Source organism: Rhinolophus sinicus, linkage group LG03 (genome assembly GCF_036562045.2).
Source record: "Rhinolophus sinicus isolate RSC01 linkage group LG03, ASM3656204v1, whole genome shotgun sequence".
Classification (NCBI taxonomy): Eukaryota; Metazoa; Chordata; class Mammalia; order Chiroptera; family Rhinolophidae; genus Rhinolophus; species Rhinolophus sinicus.
The window spans coordinates 150174545-150187138 of record NC_133753.1 but is presented as its reverse complement, the minus strand read 5'-3'; the positions used below and the strand labels follow the sequence as shown (position 1 = coordinate 150187138).

General features: G+C 35.0%; 1 long non-coding RNA gene across 2 annotated transcripts in view; it reads left to right on the top strand.

Annotated features, from left to right (window-relative positions):
• Window positions 1-12359, top strand: part of LOC141570691 (uncharacterized) — a 28171-nt gene extending 15812 nt beyond the window's left edge. Inside the window, exons 2-5 of one of the 2 annotated variants that reach the window (XR_012495078.1) lie at window positions 3955-4067; window positions 6785-6900; window positions 8920-9036; window positions 11905-12359. This is a non-coding gene — a long non-coding RNA (uncharacterized LOC141570691). Of the gene's footprint in view, window positions 1-3954; window positions 4068-6784; window positions 6901-8919 lie in introns of both variants that reach the window. The other variant, XR_012495077.1, reaches the window with a different exon arrangement.
• Window positions 12360-12594: the final 235 nt, after the last annotated feature.

Genomic DNA, 12594 nt, shown 5'->3' with positions numbered 1-12594 from the left:
CAGCAACCTTGTGGTTGAGAGCCCACTGGTCCATGTGGGAATCAAACCAGCAGCCTTCAGAGTTAGGAGCATGGAGCTCTAACTGCCTGAGCCACCAGGCTGGCCCAAAACACTACATTTATTAAAATTAAAAACACTTTTGAGATCTTTAGTTAAATGCTGGGAGTAAGTATGAATACCATGCTTTTCAGCTAATAGTAAGTAATGGAATTTGTATATTCAATAAATATAATTTCAGGCATGTGACCAATATAATTCTGTAGTAAATTACTGTAATGAATACTAAAATGAAAATAATTTTTATCACAATGTGCTGACTGGTTATTTATATACAGCAAAATTAACTTGTTTAAATTACTGTTCTGTGTACTCGCATATGTAAGTTTTTACACCTCAAACTTCTATAAATTATTTTGAAAATATATAATATCAAACTTAAGCATTATTTGAGTAGTAGACACCATAATTAATTCTACCACATGACTTTCCAAGAACATTAATTTTTGTATTAAATTTATTTACTAAATAATCAACATGATAATTAAATTGAAGGTTCAGGTTGCAATTCAACTTCAAGTACTTAGTCTTTATTCTTTCCAAATTTAATCCACCCACTGCTGAATCAAATTATTTCTAACTTAATGTACTAAGAGATTCAAACAAAATTATATTTATTGAGAATTATTTAAGATTCAATTTCAAAATAGCTTCTTGTGAAGACTTATACCAGATTTTAAATTTTTAAAAAATCAATTTTGATAGAAACAGCCTGATTTGCATCTAGATTAGGTAATTTAAAAGATTTTTAAAATCTTTTATTTTTCATCTTTACTAAATGAGTTTGTATTTTTATGTTACATGTCAAGTCCATGCCAAAATTATTTCAATTCTAGGCATGCACTTAAATTTTCTCATGAGGTTTTACTTATAACTTCCATGGTAACAAAAAGTATGAAAGCTTTTCTGCTATCACACACAGGCACACAAAAGAAAGCTATTGGATTCTAAACTGCAGAAGAGTTACTCACTGAAAGTATTAAAGGACATTATTCTTTCAATATATTATATCAAAATGCTTCTCCAGAACATTAAAATGTTATATTTTTCAGTAAGTTAAAAAAAACTTTAAAATTTTAGGCCTCTAAATAACTTTCTTTTAAGTCACTTATGAATGTTATTTTCAGAGGGCCCATCCATAGCCTCCCTGGGAAAAATCGCATACGTGTACGTAGTTAGAGAGCTCACAGTCAGACAAGAAAGCCAGGGTAGTTATCTATCTTGCCCTTTCGGTATAAGGTCACTCTCTGACTGCATTCCAGGACCATTTAGAATGGATTGATTAAATAAAATTAGATGTGTTAAATTAGAACCCACAGACATAGCTTGAGAAAAATATCTATTCTAATGAACGTGCGTTGACAATATCATAGAAGCACTTATTCTAGAGTGCAAATGATTATATGCTAGGATTAATAACAGTGCTTTTGTCTAAAGATCTTTTCCAGCATTAACCCATTAATTCTCCACACTTTCTCTGTGAGATAGTAAAATGTAAGTATGGTTAGCTTAATTTTCCACATGAGAAAACCAAATCACCAAGAAATGAATTTGCTAAATGTCACACAGGCAATGCCAACATATGAGACAGAGCTCAAAGCCTACAAACTCAACTGAATAAGCAGGAGGTGATTTATACACTGGTATCCACAGAATAATCATCTCTATCACTAAATTGATTAGCCATATTGCCTTATAATTGAACCTTTCCTCACATTCTCCCCTCCTGATGCTCCACCCTGGAAATGAACTTGCTTTCACACCTGAATCCCATAAAGCTGCAGGTCACTTTGCTCCCTGTTCCCAATCATTAAGGAGTATGCTATAGCTTTAAAAAAAAAAAAGCCACTTGTAGGTAAGTGGGTTCAGATTATGCTTGTGCAGATTATGCTTGATATTATTTAACAAAGCAAGTCCTAACAATAATCTTCATTAATTTATTTTTAAAGGCAAAGAACTTGGTTTGATAATAAATGGAGTCTAGAGTCTCACAAACTTGGATATTAATCCAGCTCTGCCACTCACTCTGAATTTAAATAAATTATTTAACCTCTTTGAATCTTAGCTTCCTCATCTATAATATGGAAATAATTCTATATCTTTGCAGGTTTATTAATATAATTATGTAAGATTATATAAAGAACCTGACATGTTGCTGAAATTTAATTTAAAAGCCAGCAGTTCTCAGAATTGAACAAATGGAATTATTTGGACTAAAATCCTTCTTTAGGTCATGCTATCTGACTATCTTATACTGTGTCAAATTATTAGATAATTAGTTTTCCACTTTATATCCTTAATGTAGACCTTACTATATAGTCTGCATACTTATCACTGTTATAAACTTATTTCTGCCCTTCTATCTCTATATGACTAGTTATCATAATATTCTCCACTGCTAAACGAAATGCACAAAGTTGCACTCTCCTAGTCATCTCAAACCCTCTCTCTTTCTATATGTCCTTATTTCATTGCTCCCAGCTAACTAAATTCTCAGCCTAGTGCAACCAGAGCCTACCAAAATTTAGTGATAGAATTTAGGTGGTGGATATACAAGTGTTCACTGGAGACTCTCAAATTTGCTTGTTTGAAATTTTTCATAAGAGATCAGAAGGGGGAACAGACTGACAATACCAAGTGTAATGCAACTTTGAACAACAGGAAATTTCAAATGCTGCTGATGGAAATGTAAACTAATATGACCACTTTGGAAAATTGTTAGGCATTATCTACTGAACTTGAAAATACTGATATCTTAAGATTCAGCAATTTTGCTCATAACTATTTACCCAACAGGAAATGAGTACACATGAGCACAAAGAGTCATGTATAAGAGTACCCATGACAGCTTCATTTATAGTGCCCAAAAATTGGAAAAGCAAACATCCATCAACAGTATAGTGGATAAACTGTGGTGTATCATCATATAGTGTAATATTCTACAATAGTAAAAATACATTAACTATAACAACATGCAACAACATGGTTGAATCTCCTAAACGTAATATCAAGTGAAAAAAGCCAGACTCAAAAGAATATATACATATTTCAAAACCAGGCAAAACTAAATTACAGTGAATGATGATGAATAATTGGGTGGTAAAGGTAAAAAGAAAAACAAGGAAGTGATTATCATAAAAATCAGGATAGTGGTTATGCTTGGGAGAAGGGAAAGGATTATGACTGGGAAGGAGCATTCAAGGGATTGGGGGATACTAGCAATGTTCTTTACCTGGATGTCTAAAACTTTACTTTTTAATAACTAACTAAGCTGTACACTAACAAGGTCTGCCAATTAAGTTTGCAAACTCATCCTAGAAAAAGTACTACGTACCTCATTCTTAATATCACTATGGTCACCTTTGAAGTACTCCCCTTGGGAAGCTACGCACCTATGCCAGTGCCTAGTCCACCCTTCAAAGCAAGTTTGGAACTCTTTCTGGAATGACCATCAGAGTTGTCGTCGTATTACCCTTGATGTCCTGAATGTCATCAAAACGTCCTCCTTTCAATATTTCCTTTATCTTTGGGTAAAGGAAGAAGTCATTGGGGGCTAGATCACGTGAGTAGGGAGGGTGTTCCAATACAGTTATTTGTTTACTGGCTAATAACACCCTCACAGACAGTGCTGTGTGAGCTGGTGCATTGTCGTGATGCAAGAGCCATGAATTGTTGGCAAAAAGTTCAGATCATCTTTTTTACACAGCCTTTTCAGCACTTCCAAATAGTAAACTTGGTTAATTGTTTGTCCAGTTGGTACAAATTCATAATGAATAATCCGTCTGATATCAAAAAAGGTTAGCAACATTGTTTTGACTCTTGATTTGGACTGACAGAACTTTTTTGGTTGTGGAGAATTGGCTAACTTCCATTATGCACTTTGACACTTTGTTTCAGGATTGTATTGGTACACCCATGTTTCATCACCAGTGATAACACGGCCCAAAACATCGTCTTACTTCTCTGAAAGGTCTTGGCAAACGTCGACTCTCCTTTGAGTTTGTTCATCGGTAAGCTCCTTCAGGACCATTTTTGCACACACCTTTTTCATGCCAAGATTTTCAGCTAAGATTTTCCTAACTGTTTATCAATATTTACTTGGTCTGCTATGCTTCTCACAGTCAGCTGATGATTTTGACACACAATTCCATGAACTTTTGCAACGTTTTCATCAGTTCTGCTCATTATTGGTCACCCTGACCTCTCTTTATCAGTGACACGTTCTCTCCCTTCAGAAAAACGTTTAATCCATTTGTACACTGCCATTTTCTTCATGGCATTATTCCCATAAATGTGGACTAACATGTCCCTGATTTCACTTCCACTCTTGCCAAATTTAACAAGAAGTTTAATGTGTTTTTTTTTGCTCTAACTCAAGCTCAGACATTCTCGTGACGACACACAAAAACATGCAACAATAATGAACACCACTCAGTAAGACACTGCCACACGTCGACATGAACACAGCTGTGAGACACTGATATACCAAGGTTATGAAACCTTACCGAGCTGTTTGTACAGTGCTGCCAATGTAAGCGCACAGTGGCAAGTTCGCGAACTGAACTGTCAGACCTTGTATGTTATACACTTTCCTATATAGATTATGTATTTCACAATGTTAAAAAGTTATAAAATAAAATGCATACATGATGTTAAGAATGTCTGGAAATAGGATCTCCCATGCATTGCTGGTGGGAGTATAAACCAATGTAATCATTCTGAAGAGCTACGTATTACCAAGGAAGTTCAGTAGGTATACTCCCTATCAACCAGCAATCTCATTTCTGACTATCTAGCCCAGAGAAATTCACTCATAGGCACAAGATTGTTCTTTGCAACATTTTTTTTCTTTTTTGGTAATGTGTAGTTGGAGGCAACCTATTTATCAGTTCCTCTTCTGAGGATAAAATGGGATGGATGCATATGATAGAAAGATAGGCAACAGTCAAAAGCAATGAACTAAAAGGGGCATAGAGTAACTTGGATTGATTTTATTTTAAAATAATGTTGAATGGGAAAAAGTAATAAAATTATATCTATGCCTTTTATTAAATGTAAAACGTATACAACAATTTTTAAGAGTCATGCTTATCCAAATATATACCTACATTCCTACATATGTACATATATCAAATGCGTTAGTGTAGGGGATATCTATGAGAGCGAGAAATGGGAGTGGAGTGAGGGGATGGAGAGATAAAAAGGATAAAATAAGAGAGAGCCTTGAATAGATAATGATAGCATTGTTCTATGAACAGAAAAAAATAATTAACTCAACCCTCTATTTCTAAGGCCTAAAGAAGAACCAAAAGAGTGAGGTAATACATGAATATTATTATTGTTACTAATCTACAGAACCCTCAGGTCAGTGTGGAGCAACTTTTCCATCTTTAAATCCTACCAAACTTATTTCTTAGTGTTCCTTTTGCAGGGGCTACTTCCTTGTATTATGCTTGTGCTTTCCAACATATTAAACAGCTGTTCTCACCAGTACTGTATCTTCCTTTTCAAAACCTACAGAATCATTTTGTGAAGCTGTTAACCTGCATCAAAGAAATAAGCTCTACAAATATTGTGTGTGTGATTTTGAAAAGCATATTACTGTACAGCTATCATATGAATGTTAACCTCACAAAACATAACATTTCTGGAGAAAATTTCAACCATTCCAGTTGAATTTAAAGATTCCATTCCAAAAATAAGGTTTAAATAAAGATTTTTTAAAACTCATTCTCTGTCTTAAAACTAAATGCAGTATTCTTCGCTTTTTAAAAATCATCTTACAAGCTGGTAGACTATCCTTTATGGATCAGAATCTTTAAATTTCCATAGGTCTTATATAGAAATTATGTTCAAAATATAAGATTCCAGATAATATTTTAGAACAAATTTGAATCTATACCATTATATGTGGAAAACAATTTTTACACAGAAAAAAAAATTGAAAACTAAAGTAACTGAGCAGAGACTATGAAAAACAATTTTTAATAAAACACCTACAAAATTTCAACTTAAGCAAACATTTATTAAGCACTTAATGTGGGAAAGGTATACCGTGTTTCCCCAAAAATAAGACCTAGCCGGACAATCAGTTTTAATGCATCTTTTGGAGCAAAAATTAATATAAGACCTGGTCTTATTTTACTATAAGACCGGGTATAATACAATACAATACAATACAGTACAGTACAGTACTGTACAATAAAATACAATACAATACTGGGTCTTATACTAATTTTTGCTTCAAAAGACGTGTTAGAGCTGATTGTCCGGCTAGGCCTTATTTTCAGGGAAACACGGTAGTCTAGGAGTTAAGGATATAAACATGAAGTAGGGCCTGCCTTCAGAGACCAAAATCTAAAAACATTAAATGATGTATGGTGGTGGTGGTTTTCTTTACTTTCCAGGCAAAAAGGAATGTTTTGACTGTTTATAAAATGTGACAAATTAAGACAAAGTAGTTTTGAACTTATATTAGATGAGTTTGTGAAGCCGGTAGTTATGATTTAAACTTTATCTGATACTTTAACCATTATGGACAATTACTAGAGATATTCACGGATCCAGTGATTTCTCCGTTTTGTTTTGTTTTTTAAGAGTCATGATTAACTGTAGCTAGACAAACTCTGCGTCAGGTCCATTACGAGCTTGCTAAATTCTCCTTACAGTCTCAGCTGGACCCAACACCCTTCATTTCCTATCCTAAATTGTCCCCTTTATTCTTCAGGCTCGCCAAGAAAAATTTTAGCTCTTAGTTATCTGGGGCCAGATTCTCCCACTCCACCTTCCCCCTCCGCACAGAAGGCGTCATGCTTGCGAAGCACTGAGAGCCTGGGGAGAAAGGTACTGTACCCATGCAAAGGGTGGTTATTATTATTGATGTTTCTCATAAACATTGAGATTTAGAATGTCAAAAGTAATGTCAGACCCTAAGGCAACAACAAAGCTTTGGCTCTTGGGAAGCTACTGCATTGTGCGTGCTTTAATGTCAGTTACGTCTGTATTGTGCACAAACACCTCCAGGTAGGCACAGCTCAAAGCCAGGGAGACTAGTTCAAAGGGCTGCTAACAAAGGCTTTATTTCCTGCCACATACCACCAGTTCAGTAGTTCCAACAGTAGTTAATATGAGTCACAAAAATACCAGGGTCTTGAACTCCATAATGACAGGAAAAGGAACAGTTGGTCTAACTTCAACCGTCTCCCTGGACTCACAAAACTGTCTTTCTTCATTTGTCTAGTCTTTGCCAGTCACTAGTATTAACGAATAGCTGCCAGATGACAAGACCAAATTGTCTCTGCTCATGGATTAGAGTATTATGCTATAGGTTCAACAGAAGTTTAAATTATAAAAATGAGAACAATGAAGCCCAGTTGCTAGGATTGTCTGCCCAGTTCATAAAAGACCAGCTTAGTTCTACTGAACTAAGAGCCAGTGAGGATTTCCTTTTCCTTCATCTGCCCTTATAAGGATAAATACTTCCACAGCTAAATATCTGTCCAAGGATTTCACTATCACAGTGATCCCGGATCATCAAAGTCTGAGCGAGAGAAAACTGAAGGTGATTGGTCTAGTGAGTTTCCCATTCCTTGGGATATACTGGATATGCTACACTCTGTTTTGTTGATCCAACGCAAATATTAAAAGTTTATACAAGACTATGAGAAAAATTATATTTAGGACTTAGGAGCAAGGCTTCCTGCAACTCTCCTGATGATTAACCAGTCATTTCATTTCACCGTTTCCTGAGATCCCACTATGTGTGTGCAGCGCTGTGCTAGGTACTGAGGATAACAATGTAAACACCTTCCTTCACCTCAAAGAGCTTAGACTGTAATAAAAGAGACAGATATACAAATGAAGCAAAATGAAACAAGGACTCTAACACATGCATAAGCAAAGTACAAAAGCGAAAGTAATGAAAGTTACCTGATGATACGAGAGAAGTCTCCACGGAAGATGTAGCAGAAGCTAGAAATAAGATTTCTAAAGTCAAAAAAAGAGGGGAAAATGAGCATTATGAACAGTCAAAAGAGCTTAAGAGTTAAGTAGTTCAGAATTACACTTGAAAAGAGAAAGAACATTGGACTTTAGTCCCGAGACTAAGGTTTTAGTTCCTGCCTCATCTGAGATTCTCTATAGAAACTTAGTAGATAGGAAAAATGCAACTAGTGTTTGTTTACCTACTAATAGAGGTGCCATTCAAAATCTTTAACACCTGGTATAATATGAATATTGGCCACTCAAAACAAATATTGGCTATAATAATCAGTACAGACATTCTGGGGTATACCAAGTGAATACCAACTAGCCTAACCTACTTACTTTTTTTCTCCTGTCTTCCCCAATATAGAATGTAGGTTCCGTGAGAGCAACCACGGTTAACCACTGTGTTCTAAAATTGTACCAGGGATTTGTTTTAATCAGGTGTGGTGATGCACGAAGACACAGAAATGATTGTCATGAAGGAAGAAGTTTGTACTCATAGATCCCTAGAAATAGGAGGCACAGAATGACCCACAGTGCCACATACGGAAACACCAACGTTGGTCAGGAGGCAGAAGGGGGTGTGGGGAGAGCATGGCCCAGAGCCTTCGTGAGTTTTCATAGGAAGGAAAGGGCAAGGTAGGACAGATACACTGAGTAAGTTCAGGATTGGAGAGTTTGAATAACTTCAGTGGGTTCTGGGCCATAGCGATGGTCCTTAGTTGTCCAGTACCTAGTCCTGGGGTGATTTAGGGCAAGGGGTAATGTGCACTTGGTGTGTGAGAGTTTGATGAAAGAGATGCTGGGCGTGGGCTCTGAATTGGTTTGTGTGTATATCAAAAGCAGGCTCAAAGGAGAACTGTTTACTATTTCTAGGACTCAGCTAACCATGGGAGGGGCAGACTCTTCAGAATCAAGGTCCCAAATGCCAGAACATCAAGAATACAAAAAATAAGAAAATGTAGTCAATACTCACTGCTTCTGCAATGCCTGGTAAATGTAGAGACTCAACAAATATTTGTTTATAGATGAATGACTAAATGAATGAAGGATTATTTAAATGTGACTAGAGTACAGAATAGGTAGAAATATGTAGTGGGATTGGAACTAAATGTGTATATTGCAGTCAGATAGGAAGGCCTGCCTGCCATGCTAAGAAGTTGAGTCTTCAATGTTAAAGTTATATTGAATATCTATTGTATCCTAGAATGTCAGGATAATTACACTGGCTCATCAGATATAACTGGAAAACTAGAGGTTTTGTTTGCTTACTTTTCCTCAGAAGTATTTTTCCATATGACTACTATTTTTCAAATATACTGCTAAGAGCTAACAACATCCTTACATTTAAAACACAGTTTGTGTCTAAATTCAAACTCCTGTATTATAATGAAGTTGTATAAACCTGTTTCACATTTAAGGCCTATGGGCTTCAACTAATGAAGGAGATAGTTTGACAACTAAAAGGAAAAAAATCTTGTTACAAATTGGCAGATGCAAAAGGAGCCAAAACCCTAGAAAAAGCTTTTTTCAAGACCTCTACTAGTAAAGATCCTAAGGTTACCACTACAACCACAATCTTTATAATGTGTTTTGGTGATTCTCTAAAGGCTATTCCACTAAACTTGAAGAATGCAGTATCTCAACATACCTAAATGAGACTTTTAATTAAAGTTTTCCATATTTTATTACACAGAAATCCTATTTCTAAGAATGTTCTTATAAGAAAAATGTGTGTTGGGGGGGCGGTTAACTCATATCAACAAAGCTCATGACCATAGTATGTATGACAAAAAAAACCCCAAACACTGGAACAACCTTAATGCTAACAAGTGAAAAGTGAAGGAAAATAATGTATCAATTCAATGGACTATAATGCCGCCATTATAACCTCAGTCATTACCAGCTTCAAGTGCTACAGTACCCTAATAATACAACAAAAATAGCAACTTCATAGGATTGTTGCAAGGGATAGCTCATACTTCATGATTTAAAAATTGTGCAAAAATGGAAGAGGAGCTATTACGGTACAAATGTTCCCATTTGGTTTAATATTTACATTTGTGACTATATCTATAGAGGAGATTCCCCCCACACTCAATATCTATGAGATAGGTAATTTACTTAGTTATATGCCCTTCATTAGTTTTGAATCAAAGTATCTATCTTAGGTACAGAAATAATTTTACATCATTATGAATACTATTAAGGATGACTATAACCTTCATTTTAATGACCTTAAAAAGAAAAAGGAAATTCCATTTCTACAAGTATGGTGGGCTAGATACCTGCCTGACCTCATAATGAAAATATTAAAATGCTAGATAAAGTATTAAAACCTCCCTTTTTGATGGCATTAATGACCAGACAAGATATTAAAGAATATTCAAAAGTCAAAAACTAAGTGAATATGAGAACCCAGAGAGGTAAGTGTAGCACTGAAATCTTCTCTTGAGAGCATAAACTTAATTAAATACCTTGCGCTTAGATTTCCACAGCCTCCCAAGAGTTGAGAGAGAGGAGAAAAACACCAGAGCCTACTCAAGTTATGAAATATAATGATTCCTCCAATAAAGATGTGACCATAAAATGTTATATCTTCTGTGAAAGGTATACTACAAATAATCCCGATCCCCTTCCCCCCAACCCACCAAAGAGAATTAGAGGGTAAACTTCCTGATCTTAGTGTAGAATAAATGGAGAGTGCAAAAAAAATCCCAAGTATTAATAACCACAACAAACAACAACTTGCTCATGATCTGCACCCTGAATTCACCCTACCAGGTGGTTTGAAAAACCATAAACCAATAATTTAAAGTGGCCCTAGACATGCAACAGAAGCAAATATAAACTCTCTGAAGTAACCTACCTTCAAGGCAGGCTTCAAAGAATTCCCATTACTTTAAGTAACGAACTATAGAAATGATCCCTGAAAGCATAGTCTTACTTTAAGAAGTATCAACTCACAGTCATCAAAGTTCACAAAACACACAAGAAAATAAGGCACTATGAGTAAGAATCAGCAAAAATAACAGAGAACAGAACCAAATATATGAAAACTTTAGATATTAAAATATCAATCACATAATATAAAACAAACACTTTAATATCTTTAGTGAAATAAGAGAATTAAAATGTGAGTAAAAACACAAGAGATAAATAAATAAAATTTGAAAAAGAATCAAACATATAATAATTGGAATTTAAAATTCAATGAAGAAATTCTATAGCAAATTAAGAAGAGCTAAAAAGAGAATCAGTGAAATGGAAGATAGACTTCAGGGATTTATTCAGAATGCTGCAGAATCACGTATCTTTACATATGTATGCAAGGAGATAGAAAATATAAAAGACTAAGAGACATGGAGCATAGAGTGAGAAGGTCTAGGCTGCATGTAATCAGAATGACAGAAGGGTAAGTTACACTCAAAAGTGCATACTTCAGACAGAAGGAAAGTAATCTCAAATGGAAGGCTTTACACCAAAGAAAATGGTAGGTAGATGATTAAATTTAAACAAACACTGATTCTTATAAAATAGCACTAATAATGTTTTGTGGAGGTAAACAAAAAAAGATATAATTATAGTATGTGACTATAATAGCATATAAGTCAGAGCACATAAGCCAGTAGTACTGCGACTAGAGTTAAAATGTTCTAAGGACTTTGTATGTTTACAAAGGGGGTAAAGATATTAATTACCATAAGATTTTGATAGGGGGTAAAAAAAATAGGAGTAGACATATAGATAATCATCAAAATTTTACTCTTTAGACCTTAACATATTTTTAATTAAATATTTAACTTAAAAAACTTTTTATACAGAAAAAAATCTTGTATCTTGAATTCTCTTTTTGTTTAGGAGAGGAAAATTTACCATGGTTAACATTTTTAGTGGATTATGAGTTATTTCTTATCAGTGAGGGGAAAACAAAGAAGAACAGAAAACAAGTAAGGAAACTGAAAATAGAAAAAACAATCTTACAGAAGTGCTGGACAACAGCAGACAGCCCACCTTTCCCAGGAAGTCTGGCTACACAAAGGGCCTGTGGAAGCAGAGGAGACGGTGCATTCGCCAGAAGAGCCTCACTGCCCTGCGCCATGTTCGCCAGAAGACTGGGCCCTACATATTTTTACATCATTAGCACTCTTAGAATGGGCTGAAGTCGCTTCCAATTTTAAAATGACCTTGGATCACAAGCTAAGGGTTTTAATTTGTTTACACTGATTGTTATGTATCCTGAGGTATGATTAATAAATCTTCTGCACAGATAAAGCTTATTTCTAATAAAGATGGTCGTTGGCATGATTCTACTATTTACATTGTGACAGTGAATTTATTCCACAAACTAGTTCTCTAACACAAACTAGTCTCAGGATTGCTTGACAGCCCCTTAAACTCAGCAATAAATTGCCTGGAAAATTCATATGCAAGACACAAACTGCTTAGTAAATTATGAATAGGGGATGACTTTCCTCCTTTCCAAGATAATGAAATCACTGGAAAAAAAAGTTTTCTGTATTTCCCAAATTATCTATTACACTAAAACTT